Raw genomic sequence first — 16639 nt, 5'->3', positions numbered from 1 at the left:
TATTTTAGACATAAAAACAAAATATATGCAACATGAGCACACTATTGTTGTTACAGTGATTGTATATATGTAATGCATATATGGTATAATTTACTCATAAAAAAGATAAATAATACTCCATACCGATTAAAAAATAACTAAAACACAAACAAGTATTACACTAAACATGATTCATATAACTATTTATTGATTCACTAACTAAAAAATGGGAAAACTTGCATGGGGTACAAAAATACCCCAACCGTCCTTAACGTAACTAAATTTTTAACAAACAATATTATTGTCAATTAATTAGTAAAACAAAAACATTTTACACTAACAACTTCCTTAAATGATAATAAAAGATGTTCTGAAGTGGCAGTTCAAATAGTCAAAATTTGTTGATGTGGCAGTTAAAAACAAACTCTTCTGGGGTAGTAAAATACCCCGCCGTCCTTTAAGAGTTAATGTTTAGTCAGGAAATTTTCAGCCAGAAAGTTTAAATTTTATCATAATTTTATTGTTTAAGCAAAGTTATGGAAAATATAGAAACATTTATTCGTCATTTATAAATATCTACAACGTTTTTGTTTTACAGTTTTCATCAATAAAATTTAAATAAAAAAATTAATAATGACAGAAGCAAGTAGAAGACAGATGTTTTGTCATGAAGCCCCTTTAGTGTATAGTACATATGCAAATAAATTTTTAGATTCAGGAATTAAAGAGTAATTTATAAAAAAGTTTGGAAAATGATCGCTCATATCGGTTATTAATATTCTACTTTTGATTTGGCAAGGCATTGGAATATTAATGATAATGTTATCAATAATTGAAGAAGTATTGCGTGTTACGCGCATTGGTTTGTTAATTACAGGTATTAAACTGTTCCAAAGTAGAGTATTTACAAACCGTTTAGCGTATGAATCATTATTTATTTTTTGAATATCTATGTTAAGATAGCTAATTGAGTAAATATGTTTTTTATTGACTTATGGCAATATATTTTTTAAGTGTTTTTCACATGCTTCCAAATTACCATTTTAGGTGGTCTGTAAAGAGAAGTTATAAAAATATTTATGATGTTTTGATTAAGCATTTTAATTGTTAACGACTCACAATTAGCGCCCTTGACACTGAGGCTTCGTAATTTTCTAAAAGTAAAAGAATTACGAATAAAAGACGCCCAATGCCGTTTTTCCTGAAAATAATTAGAATTTAACTCATCGCCATATTGAAACCAAGTTTCCGTTAGACAGATTACACTAAAATTGTAGTTTAAGTTCTTTAAAGTTAGTTTTAGGGATTCAAAATTTTTACTTAAACTCCTGATGTTCAAATTTAATAATGAAAAATTGGATAATGAAGAGTTTAAATAACTTGAGGCATCACTTATATTAAAATAAACAGTATCTTTAAAAAAAAATTAAAACAATTCACGTCAGGGTCAAAGTCATTTATTAAAAGTATCGTGTTTTCTCTAGTAGAGATATCAAAAACATTCAAAATATTATTTTCCGCTATTTAAAAAAAAAATTATATATATATATATATATATATATATCTTTAAATAACAAAATACATATAATTTTTAAATTTTGATTTGATTTATTATTACTAAATTTAAGTAAAGAGTTTTTTTAAGTAATATTTTTATGATACCTAAGATAAACATTTTCACCATCGGATCGTTTTTTCTTTACTTCCGCCAATAACTCTTTTCTTATATCCAAAGTTTCACGGAAAAAGTCTTCCTTTACATACAAGTTAGTTCTATTAAACCTATATGATTCTTTCAGAATTTTTATCTTGTCTTTATACCTCAGCAAAATAATAACAATTGTTCTAGAGCGTCCATTTCTTTTTAATCCTGTTCGATGAGCAAGCATCTATTCCACTTAATCCTAATTTATTTTCCAAAAAGCGTTTGAATTTTTTCTTCAATTTCATTTCATTTTTGTTTTTCAGTTTCCAACAACCCATCAATTCTTAGATTTTTTCTTCTCGATCTATCTTCAGATAATCTTTGTTTTTCCTTGATATTTTAATTAAATGATGTTTCTTTTCTTGATTTTTCGTTTTCTCGTTCATTAATACTGGCAATTTCTTTTATCGAACAGCTCCTCGTGGAAATTCAAGCTCAACTTAACATCTTCTACGTCATTAACTAATAACTTTATTTCGTTAGAACTATCATTAACTTTTTGTTCAAATTTTTCTAGTCTTTCATTGAATGTCTTGGTGTTTGCACTTAAAATTTCGATAACAATTTGTTCTTGCTGTTTCAATATAATAGCCATCTCAATTTTATATTCTAAAAACATTTCTTATAGCATTTTTTGAATTTCAACCATTGTGACTGCTATATTTATCAAACTTTCCTGTTGTTATTTTATTTTTTATTGTTTTTGTAAATAAATATATCTTATTGTAAAAATTTAAAGATTAAACTTTTTTCAGCGTGTTTTTTTTACCGCAGTAACAAAAAAAACGGCCGCTCACTTACTTGCGCATTGCGCAAGTGCTTTGCTACTACTCAACAAAATAAAGTCTAAAAAGATTCCTTAGCCTTAGTTTAACTAAAGACATCTATAATATATTAAAGTTAAATCATAAATTACAATTTTATGATAATTGAGTCTATACGCGTTAGACATTAAAACATTGATTTAAAAACAGTATTTTCCGCATATATTCTAGAATAAATTGTTTACTCATTATAAAAAGTGAAAATTCTGATTAAAATTTTCAGCAGATCTTTTTTTGATTGGCACACAGGCATCAGCTCTCTATGAGACATTGTAGCCCTTATGAACCTGTCTGGGCACCACACACTGACATTGAAGCCCTGGTGACCTTTTTCACAATGCGTTCAATAGATTCACCAAGAATAGGGAAGTTTGGTGCAATCATTGGATTAATAATAAACTGTATAATATCATCTTTTATCAAACAGCAGGTAAAAACTGGTTTACTGATTTCCTCTTTTTCCAAATTGATTAAATCTATAAGGCTATTTGATTTAGTGTTTATGACTGGTATTCTTCTATTTTTGCATTTTCTCCAACGTCCTTATTATTTATATCATCAATCATCTTCTGCACTGCAAATCTTCTTGCTCATTCATCTGAACTACAGAGGTAATAAACTTAGTTATTTACTTAACTAAGTTTATTACCTTAAGCTCAAACCACATAATAGAAAAAACACCAATGATGAACTCAGCTAACAGTTTCAAGTTTTGTTGATCATTGTTTTCTAAACCATGCTCGTAGCACCAGATTCGAAGTAGCCTATTTGTAAAATTCAACCATCTTGAATGATTGCGTTGGTCTATATAAATCTCCGTTAATTCATTAGGAAAAATACCTGATGCTATTGCATTATATATTCTGTATAAATACTTCTGACTTGTAGACAACGAATCTACAATTTTCTTCTCGAATAATAGGTCTACAACAAAATCATGCTGCGGGATGTATGTCAAAAAAAGAAGCTTTTGCTATGTTAATAAATTTTCCGATGTTTTCTGAGCATCTATTTTCAGATAAAGTTTTCCATCTAAAGCTTACATTAAATGCCTAAGTGGTAATTCGTTGGTATGTAGCGCACAAATAATCCAGATAAGTTTAAGATAGAGTTTCTTCTCTAAAAAGTAAAACCCTATCAACTTCTTAACTCTACTCTAACTCTAACTAACTCAACTCTTGAGTTGAGTTGAAGAGCTTTTCTAACTCAACTTAAGTTAAATATGTTAACTTTAAAAGTTTAGAAATAAATTTTTTTTTTATTAACAAAAACAAGTAATATATGTTGTGAAAAAAGTTTTTATAATTTTAATTTTGCTTGAATTTTTTTTTTTTAATATAAATGCAGTAATTTATATTTAAACTTTCTTAGGCTGTTTGTATTTCCTACCACATTAAAATGCTCAGTTATAAAAGGAATACTTGAATAAAGTTAATTAATAGAAAAAAAGAAAGAAGGAAAACCTTGGGAACCATAAAATGACATCCGTGTGTTTACTCCATTTTGTTGACAAAGAACCAAGCATAGAGTTTCCTAACCCCACTTTTAATCTTGGATTTAATGCAACTGAAAAATCGGAGATGCTTTTATTTACAGGCAAACAAAGAATTATAAAATATCAGAATGAACCTTCTATTGAATTAAAATTTTTATCTAATTCAAGTGGATCTGAGAGTTTTGATCTAGTGATTACCAAGAATGACATTAACAAATTGGGAATCTTGCGTGAATGATGAAACGGCTGGACAAGATGAAAGCATGAATCTATAAAAGCACAATAAAACTTTCAAGTTTCTAAAAATTGTTTTTGTGGAAGGAAAAGGAAGGGGCAATGTCCGTAAACTTGTCCCGGAAGACGCATTACCAGACGCTTAACAAACTTGCAAGCATGGACTTTCAAAACTTCTTCCCAAAATTTTTACCTATTTGCAAGTAGTAAAAGCTCAAAAGACCACACAGTTGGTTCGCACGCAGTACGAAGATTAATTAAAAACTTAAGCTTATCTAGTTCTTAGGCAATATATGCACAGGGCCGTCCCAAACGAGGAGTGTAGGGGAAGTTCCACCCCTACAAAGCTGTCATATAACAATTTGAGTTAGCACAATGAGCAAGTTTTGAACTGTAGTTAGCAAATTGCAAATATTGAGACCTTTTTTTGGTGTCTTCAGGTGGCAATAAATATACCCCCGCTCCTCTTTATTAACAACAACAAAATTTATTAACAACAACAAAACTAGCAACAAAATAAAAAATCAATTGAAAATTAAAAGAGTATTAAAAACTACAGTAGTAATCTCATGAATAATTCTGTGAATAATTTTATATGCATTTAATCTTTCCATTTTTTTCTTAATAGTTTTACTCGCACCTGAACTTTTGTCATAAAAGTTATCTGATACCATCATGCACTTGAACATTTAATTATTGAACTTTTATGTTTAAAAACACAAACAAGTTAAAATCCATCATATTTTAGAGAAACTTTGAATTTGTTAAGAAAAAAAGTTTAGAAATTTACTTTATTGATAAATGAATTTTCGATTATTTTGAATATTTTTATGCAATTTAAGTGTTTTTTTTTTTATTTAAATTGCTTTATTTATACACATTTAAACTATTTTTAAGGAGTTAGAGAAAATATAGGTGACAATGAAATTCAATCAGGTTGTCATTTAAACAGAAATATCAGGATTTTTGAATTTTTTGTTACCGCAAATGTTAACTTTCATCCAAATAAAATTCTTGAACCGCCACAGAATCAAACTTACAAATAAACTTGTCTCTTGTCTCAGAATCAGCTGCATGCTGAAACCGATGTTCCGTCAGATGAGCGTCATTTATTTTATAACTTTATGGGTCATTCAGAGAAAATGAATTAAGATAGGTATCAAACGCCCGTAGCTGCAAAAATGATTTAAGCCATAATTTCGCACCAACAAAGGTGCGAGTCAATAGTGATAAAGGTAACACCCCTATTTAATTATTTTTTTTATTTTAATAAACTGTATACTTTAATCAAATAATTCAAAACTTATGTATACCTGTTTAATTACTATTTTATTTAATTTAGGTTCTGATGACGATCTATCAACAAACACCGACAATAGTAGTAAGTAATAAAAAAATCACTAAAACATATCAACTTTTTTTTTTGACTTAGAACTCTAATTATTATAGCTTTCTATGTTTTAGATAAAATAGTTAAATACTTTATTATTTATTTATAGAAATTACACAGACCAACAAAACTTTTTCAGTAAAAAAAAATGTTTTTGATATATCATTACTCATTTTGATTTCACATATGCAACCCATTTTTCACTATCACATCAAGTTGTAAAGATACTGGGGTTCAAATCTTTAGCATTTGAGGTAAAATCCATAATATTGTCACAAAAATAATTATCTAAAAGTATGCCGTTTTGGGTCTTGAATATAGCATATTTTTATAAAGATCTTAAAATAATATTTGTTTGTAATAACAATTAATACTTATTATATTATTGCTGAAAAACAAATTTTTTTTTAATTGTTTTAAGAGTCACGAGCGCTTTTTGCAATATTTTTTGTCAAAAAATATTACGTAAAAATATTGGTTATCTAAAACCTCTATGAAAATACGATCCTTTCGAGACCCAAGTTGACATACCTAAAGTGGCAAAATCTCTGTAAGAAGGAGTAAAAAAAGCTTCAAATGTTATTCTGGTTTTTTAAAAACATTCTCTAATTTACGACTTCTTGAAGCACCTAATAATATAAGTTGCAGTATTAAAATACTGCTACCATAAGTTGCAGTATTTTATTTTATAATTTAGATAAAAAGAAAAATAATAAAAAAGAACAATAATTGAAAAAATAAATCTCTTTTATATCTAAATAAATCTAAACAGTGCTGTAGCAAGCTAAAATGGCGCCAGGGTTCTAAAACATTTTGCGCCTACCCACTAAAAATGGCCCTTCGACCTCCCCTCATAAAAAAAACCTATCCGTAAAAATAACTTCCCTTCTCCAAAAAACTAATTTAGTAACTTCTAATCACGTTTACAGGCTGCGGTTCGGACCTTTAAGAGATAGCAACAAAAAAATTTAAAATGGCCCCAATAAAAAAATTCTTTAGCACTTAACAATTTATTAACAATAACAAATAAGTTTAATATACATCAAGTAAAATTAATTTTTCCTGCTTTTAATTTGGTCATAGTTTACCTTCTTTGCTATTTCATTCTCAATTGAAATAATAGCCGAACTGGATAAGCTTTCTTGTCCGATGATTGATCGCAAGTAATTGTTCAATAATTTAAGTTTACAAAAATTTCTTTCACATGTTAAACCTGTCGCTGGATAAGGAAGAAAAATCCTGAGTGAAACTTCAATGTTCGGATATGCATCTGTTAAAGAGTACAAGTGTATGAATTGCAATATTTCAATTGGATTAGCACATTCCAAATTTTCCATCATAGGTTTTGCGTGAAACTTGAAAGTCTTAATCTCAGCTTGCAGTTCTAAAGAATCCAAATCATTTTTGTACTTCTGGGCTAGACTAAATGCTTTTTGCTTAAGTTATTCAACAGTTAAGGGAGATTTGTTTTCCAGTGAGAAATAGAAAGTCAGATGTTACTTCGGACCTTACCTCAAATCGCCATTGTATTTGTGTGATAATGCTGTCAAACACACAGTTGCATTGAATGATCAAGTCTTGTTCTGGTTAGATTAATGCTATCATCATCAGTTTCATCAAACATCATACGCTTGACTTTTCTCTTTCGTTTAATTGGGAAGTCTGTGTCAATGTCAATTATTTTTGCTGTTTGTTTGGCAGATTCTATGATGTCTTTCACTCCTCTTTCTCTGAGATACTGGATGGCCGGGACAAGCCAATTCATTTTTTTTGAGAATTAATGTCAGTTGAAATTTTTTTGACTTGCATTGGATGATTTTCTATGTCAATTAATGTAACAATTTTAGTCTACAGGTTCAACAAACAAAGAAATTTAAGATTGAGCAATTTGAGTAGGTCTTTTGCACCAGCAACAGTTTCATGGTTTAAAGTTGTGTTTGCACTAACGTCTTGTAAAACACTAAAAACTTCCACAACTTGATTGTTTAGGGAAACGATGCTTCTTTTTTTGATAATTATCTTGTTTCACAGTGACCCTTTTATGAAATTGGGACTTCTTTCATCAAGTTTTCCCATCTTGATGTAGAATTGGAGAAAAATGTAAATATTTTTTGAATAGATCCAAAGAATGTAACCATAAGAGGTGAGACTTCAGCAGCATGAATCCCAACCAAGTTAAGAGTATGGGCTACACATGTTACAAATGGTGCTAGTCCATTGATATTAATGATTTGTGCTTGAACTCCTTTGTATTTTCCAGTCATATTTGCTCCATTGTCATCGCCCTGGCTTATGCAATCTGCAATATTTAGTCCATCAATTTTCAGTTTTCCTAGGATTTCCTCTGCATCTTTATTTTCAGTCTTTTGATGGCTCTCTCTAAAATCCACGAAACTTTGCTTCTATTGAGCACATTTCATTTTTTATAAAAACAAAAGTTATCACATCACTCAGCTGTTCTTTATGAGAAACATCAGGTGTCCAGTCGAAAAGCAAGGAATAATATTTTGCATTTATAATCCGTGAGAAGATTTTTCTTTTAACTTTTTCTCCCATAAGTGTAATTATTTTATTTTGAATTTGTGGTGAAAAATATGAGACTGCAGCTTTTTTGGCTTTATTGTTGCAATATGGTCAGCCAATAGAGGATTGTAATGACTAATTAACTCTATATATTGTAAGATTGTAAGGACTAAATAACTCTATATACGCTAAACTCTAACGACTGTACAGGTGTACAGTCAAAAAGCAAGGAATAATATTTTGCATTTATAATCCGTGAGAAGATTTTTGCTTTAACTTTTTCTCCCATAAGTGTAATTATTTCATTTTGAATTTGTGGTGAAAAATATGAGACTGCAGCTTTTTTGGCTTTTATTGTTGCAATATGGTCTGCCAATAGAGGATTGTAATGACTAGTTAACTCTAGAGTACTTAAAAAGATTCCACTTTTTTGTTCCCCTATTTCATCATTACTGCCTCTTAGAGCTAAATTATAATTTGCACAGAATAATATGGCATTAACAATAATTTTTAAAATGTTTTAAAAATTATTGTTTGCTTCATCGTTTTATTGTTCTCTCAAGGTCATTTTCTAAAGTTTGGCCATTTTTTAAATTTTGTTCCATTTTCTTCCAAATTGCATAGCATTTTCTATGTTCAGGACTATTCTCATGCTCAGGAATTTTGGGATTAAGCTTTTTCCAGTCACTAAATCCTTTAGAAATATCAGACAACTTATTAGCTTTTCTTAAGGAAAAAAAGTACACCACAAAGTACACAACACAAACAGAGTGTTGCATCTTTTAAATTGCTATATAGCAACCAATGTCTTTTCACCAGTTCGCCATTGGCAAGCATCTTTTTGTACCACTTTGAACTGAAATATCTTATTTTTGTATCAGAAGAGAAGTTGATAGAAAAGTTTCTTTGGTTTCCTGCTCAGGTCCGTTTTCAATTAAAAAGTACCTCACTCGACCAGTTATTTGTGGCGATTTGCAAGGATCCTTTAGCTCAAAATTTGTGTTTGGATTATTTTTTTTTCCTTCTTCTTTGGGACTTGATGGTTAAAAGTTATTTTTTTTTAATCACTTACAGAAAAATCCTCAACAAGTGCTTCGTTTATATCTGATGAAATTCAGAAAACCCTCATTAATTTAGTATCTGTATTTATGATATTTACTGATGGTTTTTTTGGAGGTGCTCTTTTTAAATTATTGATAATTTTATATTGCGCAAAATATATTTTTTTACGGCATTTTTACAAAATTTAATTATCACATAAATGAGATTTTGTAATTTAAGTTATGAATCGTGCAAGACATTGAGGAAAGAAACTTGCGAGTGATGAAGTGGGAGGAGATAAATAATCTTAATAATTAAAAATTGCCACCTTTACAACAAACTAACTTAAAACATTGAAAGTAAAATTGTCCAATTTTCCGCCCTTAACAAAATGGCGCTCGGGGCCTAGGCCCCAAAGTCTTTCTTTCCCCCTACCCCTCCTCGCTACGGCACTGTATCTAAATATCATGACGGGAAAGGTCATGCACAATAAAATTAGGACTTTTTGACTTTTTAAAAAAAAAAGAATTCCTGTGTTATGAATCAATGAACTTTTGTTAGAAAACATTAAAAACATGTTCAATTCAATTCAAAAAAAAAAAAATATATATATATATATATATATATATATATATATATATATATATATATATATATATATATATATATATATATATATATATATATATATATATATATATATATATATATATACTACTGTGATCAAAAAGTGAGGTGAATTTTTTTATAAAATGAAAAATCTTTATTTATTCTTCCAAATCTGTATCGTCCCCCTCAAAATAATCCCCCCCAGGCCCCAATGCACTTTTGCCAACGTTTTTTCCAGTCTTCGAAGCATGCCGAAAAGTCCTCGGTAGAGATAGCCTTCAATGCGCGTGCCGATTCACGTTAGATCTCTTCAATGGACTCAAAACGATTTCCAAGGAGTGGTCTCTTGAGCTTTGGGAACAGCCAGAAGTCACACTGTGCTAAGTCGGGCGAATACGATGGTTGTGGAGCAACATGGGTAGAGTTTTTGGCGAAAAACTCACGAAGAACCAGTGCTGTGTGCGAAGGCGCATTATCGTGGTGCAAAATCCAAGAGTTATTGGCCCATAATTCCGGTCTCTTTTTGCGAATAGCTTCACGCAAACGTCGCATAACGCTTAAATAATATTCCTTGTTGACAGTTTGGCCAGTTGGAAGGAATTCGTAGTGCACGACACCATAATAATCAAAGAAAACAGTCAACATGACCTTGATTTTTGAGCGACTTTGACGTGGTTGCTTCGGTCTCGGCTCGCCTTTTTCACGGTATTCACTCGATTGGTCGGTTGTTTCAGGGTCGTATGCGTAGACCCAAGTCTCATCGCCAGTAATAATTTTTTTTTTTTTTTTTTTTTTTTTTGTAGTTATTTTAGGTGCTCCCAGAAGTCCTTACGGTCTTATCACAAAGCACCGCGGGAGAGCATTTAACAAGAAGTTCACGCCTCCTTCCGTACCAATGTCGCATATTTGGCTGGAGCTGGCATCGAACCTCGGACCTCGAACCATCGGGTTCAGAACTCTAACCACTGCGCCACGGCTGCTCAATTTTTTAACTAATTATAACTTATAATTTAACTTTTTTTTATTTAAACTTATAATTTAACAATTTTTTAACTAATTATAACTTATAATTTATTAATTATAATTTTAACTAAAATAATTTGTTTGTAGACGTCTTGATAGTCAGAAAGCATTGCTTCACACGTTTTAACGCGACGCTCTTTTTCAAAGAAATTGAGAAATTTCGGCACCAAACGTGATTTGAGTCTTCTGAGGCCCAAATGATCCTTCAAAATTGCTTGCACCGACCCAAATGATATTCCAACCATGTCAACAAGGTCTCAAATGGTTAACCGACGATTTGCAAGCACCAATTCTTTGATTTTGTTGATGTGGCGATCATCAATCGAAGTCGATGGTCGTCCGGAGCGTTACAAGTCATCAACACGTTCTCGGCCTTCTTTGAAGTCTTTGTACCACTTGTAAACATTTTTTTGAGACATAGTCTCTTCACCGAAGGCCTTTTGCAACATTCGATACGTTTCAGCAGCAGAAATATCATTCCGCAAACAAAATTTAATAGCACTTCTTTGCTCAACAAAATTAGAAATCGTGAAAATCGCCGAATGCACTTTTGGTACTTCAGAAATAAGCGTAAACAAAAAAAAATAATTATGAGATTGACATGTAATTTGGCGCAAATGTTAATGATATTCCTACCAACTTAAAAATAAAAAGATTGGACGATTCGAATTAGGCGGGAAGTTTAAATTAAAAATTCACCTTACTTTTTGATCACGGTAGTATATATATATATATATATATATGTATATATATTTATCTATAAATATATATATATGTATATATATATATATATATATATATATATATATATATATATATATATATAAATATATATATATATATATATATATTTAATATATATAAACATATATGTATATATATAAATATATATGTATACATGTATATATGTATAAAAATATATATATACATGTAAATATGTATAAAAATATATATATACATGTATATATGTATATATATATGTATATATATATTTTATGGAAATTTTTTATTTTTTTGAGAAGAAACATTGTTACAACGAACGCCGCTCATTAACGTTAGAAATTTTATTTTAACACGAAGTTGATTTTTAAAGTAAAATCCTTACAAATAGTCTCAAATATTTTACAAAAATTTTAAACATGCATTCGTCTAACTCGCTAGAAAATCTTAAAAAAATAATTTTTAAATATTCTTCGAAGTAAAATTTGTTTTAATTATTTTTTTCAATTAATATTTGTAGATGATTTCAAAATCAAAAACTCGGTTAATCAAAATCAAAATCCAAAATATCCAAAATATCAAAAAATATGACTTGCGAAGAAACTGATTGTGTGATTGTTAGAATATAGATGTTTTATGAAAAAGTTTTATAATCAATTTTTTAATCAATAAAATTTTCAACAAATTTGTAACCAATTTTCTTTATAATAAATATGTTAAAAAATTAAAAAAAATCTATTCTCTATTAAAAAAAAAATTGCATAAGTTCTTTATTTATCAACATAGGAGTTTATAAATGAAGGACTTATGTTTAATTTATTTTGCACCGTAGGCATTTTTTTTTGTTGATTTTGAAAATTTACGAAAATTTATCGCTAAAAAATGTACAACGATATTTTTTAAGTTTCGATTTGATTCGATACGTTCCGATAAAATACCCTTTGGTTTCGATATTTTACAAAATTTTGTATTAGATATAACTAAATGTTAAGTTAAGTTATTTTGCAATATATTTTTTAAATTTATTGATTAAAATATTGATAAAAATTAGTAATCGCTTAATTATGAATGCCATTTTTTAGAATTGTTAAAAACGGCTCAGGCCGTTTGGAGAACAATTCAACTGTCTAGTTTTTTAAATAAAAACATACCGTGGTTTGACCTAACAAAGTCCTATGCTTTAAGAAAGTCCTAATTTAAGAAATGACAAATTTCGTATAAATAAAAGAAACATTTGAGGAAAACAATTTTATTGTTTTAACTTGATATATGGGGTCATGATGATTTCCTAATTATATTGTGTATATAATATAATGTTTTAATCGTTTGTGGGTAAATCAATTTTTATTTACAACAATTGTAGTAACTTTTAATTGAAATCAAGTGACAATTGAATCAGTTACTATTCTCAAATCATTCTTTAAGCGATCATCAAATATTAAAATATTTTCACATGCTTTATTTTTTATCAAACCATGTTACATACTGATCGTTTAAATGCCTTATATCCCATAAATCAGTACAAAAACAAATCTTTTTTTTTTTTCAAATATTTATTTATTCAAACAAATTTGAATGATAAATAAATGTCATAGTTATGGAGTTTTTGAAGATTATTGTTATTATTATCAAATATATATATATATATATATATATATATATATATATATATATATATATATATATATATACATATATATATATATATATATATATATAAATATATATATATATATATATATATATATATATATATATATATATATATATATATATATATATATATATATATATATATATATATACCTTCTAATGTCTCAAACTACAGATCAATCTCAATTCTTACCTGCTTTTCCAAGATTTTAGAACGTGTTATGTATAACAGACTGTTTTCTTTTTTAACTAATAATAAAATTCTTTACGATAAACAATTTGGGTTTAAATCTGGCCATTCAACCGATCATGCAATCATTCATCTAGTACACGAAATATTTAAAGCTTTTGATGAAAACAAATTTACTTTAGGCGTCTTTATTGATCTAAGTAAGGCTTTTGATACGGTGGATCATAATATTCTCCTGCACAAACTTAAAAATTATGGTATCATAAGTTAAAACTTAGCATGGTTTAAAAGTTATCTAGCAAACAGGAAACAGTACATCTCGTTTAATGATAGTAAAACGGATTTAGCGACAATTTCCTGCGGCGTCCCACAAGGATCAATTTTAGGGCCCCTTTTTATTCCACATTTATATAAATGACTTAAATAAATTTTCAAGTATCTTAAATTCAATCCTATTTGCAGACGACACCAACTTATTATATTCTGATAAGGATATTAATTCTTTATTTGAAACAGTAAACAAAGAGCTTGCAAAACTAAGTGAATGGTTTATAGCAAATAAATTATCCATAAACATAAAAAAAACAAAATATACTTTCTTCCATCATCTTCATGAAAAGAGACTCATCCCATTAAATCTTCCAATTTTAGTTGTAAATAACTCTTGTATAATAAGAGAGCGTTCATTGTTATTTCTTGGTGTTGTTATTGATGAAAATGTGAGTTGGAAGGAGCACATAAATATAATTCAAAATAAAATTTCGAAAAATATTGGTCTACTTTACAAAGCTGAGCAGTTATTAAATCAAACCTGTTTAAAATGCATTTATTTTTCATTTATTCATAGCTACCTAAGTTATGCAAACGTTGCCTGGTGTAGCACTAACGTAACTAAAATAAATAAACTATTAATTAAACAAAAGCATGCTTTAAGAATTATTGGAAATGTAGATCGTTTCTCACACACTAAACCTCTATTCATTAAATTTAATATTCTCAACGTATTTCAACTAAACCTTTATCAAATTCTTATTTTTATGTTCAAAGTTAATAAAAAATAGCACCTATTTTATTTAACTCTTTTTTGGAAAAAATATATCATCTATACCCAACACGTTTTTCAGAGAACAATTATGTTCAACCTAAAACCAATTACTCTGTTACTAAGTTCTCAATTGCTAACAGAGGTTCTAAACTATGGAACTATTAAATAATGAGTTAAAAACTATTTCTTCTATTAAAAAACTTAAAAACAAACTTAAGCAAAAGCTTTTAATAAATGACAACGAATTAAAATTTTTCTGAAGCCTTTGATTAGGAGTAATCACGTTTGTCTATTTCTTTATAAATATGGTTTAAATATATATTCTATATACATTTCAATTTGTACATTAGAACGTTGTTTTTTATCTGATATAATAAACTTTACATATATAAAAGACACATTAAGATACTAAAAATGTTTTTAAAAATGTTTTTTTTTGTTTGTTTGTTGTTCGTGTATTATCTGTTATTTTATGATTTAAATTCAAAAGGTTATTAAATCTAAAACCAGTTAGAAAAAAAATAATTTAATTAAAATAATTAATTAAAAAATCTTCGTTTTCTTTTGGATATATTACATTGTAATATAGTGTAAAATGTTTCTTAGTTTTTATTTATCGTTATTTTATTTTAACGCAACATTTTGTTTAACGTTTATTTAACGAGTTACTTTGTTTTGTATTTTTATTATTGACATTTTTATTTAAAGGGGCTTGGTAATAAGACAGAACTTGTCTTCTTCTTGCCCCAGGCATGTATTTATATATTTTGTATTGCATAAACTTGTAAACTTTTCTTATCGGCGAAATACATAATAATAATAATAATAATAATAATAATAACAATAACAATAATAATAATAGTAATAATAGTAATAATAATAATAAAAATAATAATAATAATATATATATATATATATTTATATATATATATATATATATATATATATATATATATATATATATATATATATATATATATATATATATATATATATATATATATATATATATATATATATATATATATATATATATATATGTTAATAATTTTGATAGTTGTTTGCAACAACTATCAAAATTTGTTTACTTTGGCAATTTTACCTTTTATTTGGCAATTTTAAGTTGATCAGGGAAAACTCCTTGGCTAACGCAAGACGAAAAGATTTTAAATAGAATATTGTATGCATTTATACAAACATTTCCGTTAATACCGTCGAATCCTATTGTTTTATTTGGTTTAATTGTTTTGAAAGCAGCTTCAAAAGAATTACCAGTATATGGAATAGTTTTTGCTAAGTTAGGCCCTGCTAAAATAAAATGCTTATTTAATTCAACTGCAATATCGCTTGAAGCATATAAAATTGTACCATTAACTTTAATACCGTTAGGCAAAGCGCCTGATTTAGTTTTAGCTTTACTAGTGATTTCTCTTAAAATTTACAAAGTGCGTTTTGAATAAGTCAAGATGAAATTTCTTCTTTGTCTTTCGAATTCTTTAGCATAATTTTTGTAAATGGTTTTATTTTCAACTGATTTGGATTTCATGTACTTAATATATAATTTTTGTTTAATTGTGTAAGATTTTCTTAGTACATCGGTTATCCCTTAGGATGTTATTTTTTTTTAAGCTTTTGCTTTAATTCAAGTTTAGGAAAATTTGCGTCATAAATATCATAGAATGTTTTAAGAAAATTGCTATAAGCTAAGTTGGCGTCCTGAAAATGATGAATATGGTGCCAATGAAGCATTGATAATTGGTCATCTTTTATTTTGCCTTTTCAGCCATCTCTTGATCCTTCCTAACAGTGTTCTTTTCTTCACCCTCTGAAAGCCACCTATTAAATAGATAACGCTTAAATAGATAACGCTTTTGACATGTATCTGATTGCGGAACATGAAAATGTAAATTGAACTTTGTATTGAATATGCGTCGAAATACAAAAATTGAAATTGGGGTGCAATCATTTTCATTGCAACTGCAAACATGTTTCTCGTACATCGTTGACATACGTAAATTTGGAGGCAAATAATTTCTGTACTGGTTGTCTTTTCTGCTATAGTGAGATTGGTACGATGGAAATAAGCGAACAAATCTTTGAAAATATTATGTGCCTTCATTACTACTTTTATTTTGTGGAGCTGATTTATCTCTGCAATCTTTGATAGGTGTACCATCTGTTTTTTTCTTTGCTAAAAAATTTGTTATT

This window comes from Hydra vulgaris, chromosome 01, assembly GCF_038396675.1.
Source record: "Hydra vulgaris chromosome 01, alternate assembly HydraT2T_AEP".
Taxonomy (NCBI): domain Eukaryota; kingdom Metazoa; phylum Cnidaria; class Hydrozoa; order Anthoathecata; family Hydridae; genus Hydra; species Hydra vulgaris.
This window is presented reverse-complemented; position numbering follows the sequence as displayed.